This window comes from Austrofundulus limnaeus, unplaced genomic scaffold (assembly GCF_001266775.1).
Source record: "Austrofundulus limnaeus strain Quisiro unplaced genomic scaffold, Austrofundulus_limnaeus-1.0 Scaffold128, whole genome shotgun sequence".
Lineage (NCBI taxonomy): Eukaryota > Metazoa > Chordata > Actinopteri > Cyprinodontiformes > Rivulidae > Austrofundulus > Austrofundulus limnaeus.
Window position 1 is genome coordinate 255,167 of NW_013952530.1, and position 1,498 is coordinate 256,664.

A 1,498-nucleotide genomic window follows, 5' to 3' on the forward strand; every position below is an offset into this window, starting at 1 on the left:
GGAAACTCTCATTTGGTTTCAGAGAAAGAAACTAAAGCTGCTGGAATGGCCCAGCCAATCACCTGACCTGAATCCAACAGAAAATCTATGGAAAGAAGTAAAGATCAGAGTTGGGCTATACAGTCATTCAAAATGTATACTGAAGGAGGAAAAACAAGCTTAAGGGATGATCCAGTTCCATCCAGAAAACATGACAGAAATAGATCAAACTGAACAGGAGAGACAAAATAAAATTTTCTGAACCTTCTACAGACTTCAAGTACACAACGAAATGTATTTAATTGCTAAAAAGGTGAATATAGAATGATATGTCCCCATTAAGACATTTATTTGTGTTGTGTGTTCAGCCTGTTTAGTTTTGCTCTGTCATTATTTCACTCAGTCATCCTTGCCTTACGTTTATCACGCACACCTGTTCCTCATCTGATCACTGGTCTCAACTGCACTCAGTCACCCCCCCGTTCACGCTCACTCATCGTTCCATCATACTGTTGCTCCCTGGTTGTTTCTTCTTTTACTTTCTGGGCTAAATATACTGACAGTCTCAACAAATTCCTCAGAATGTTCTTATTTATTTTCATCAGAAGGTGTTAACGATATTGTGACTGCAAACAGCAGTTGTTGTTGAGCTTCTCACTCTCACTGGTGCTAAAGAACAAACTGGAAGGAAAAAAATGATGCAGTCATTTGATTAGTAATTTTTGAGAAAATTGAAATGAGTATTGTTTAATTTAATAAGACCGAATGTTAAAATATATGAAACTACATTTAAGTCTAAAGCATGTGCATTAACAGCACAGCAACTGGTGCCATATTGCATACAGTTTTATATTTTGCAGTCTGTGTGTTTTGTCAGAGCAATTAAAGCCTTAAAGTGCCTGTGATGTAATTTTTCTGTAATAAATATGAATGCACATTCAAAAAGATAACAGATAGCAAAAAATGACCCTGCTGAGATGAACAGTTGTTGAGATATTCACATGTGAAGTAGCAGGAAGTGATGACAAAGGGGAATGTCTGCATGTGAACAGAGCAGTGCTGCAACTGCTGACAATACAGGCTGTTGAGAAGAATCTGACATGATGTAAGATAATTAAGTGTTCGTTAACTGAAATCGAGACGAAACCACATAAATGGTGAATAGATTAAAATGTGAACAGAATAGGACCATACAACCCCAGATGTGGTTACGAGCCAAGCTTATATTGCTCCCGGCAGGGGTCAGCAAAAGCAGAGCCGCCTGAAAACTGGAAGTTCAGGCTATAAGTACAGTCTTCACTGCTGGTACGCCCACTACTGGTCTACRGCTGAATTGCAGGCAACTCRTACAGAAAATATCTTCCCTAATGGATTTATAATGGTTTATTATGTGTTGTGAAGGTGTTTCAGGCATGCATCTAAACCAGTGTTTCCCAAAGTGGGGTCCCGAAACATCAAGGTGGGGTCCTGAAAAAAATTTTCAGAAATAATTACATTTTTGCCTTAGTTGTTACAAAGG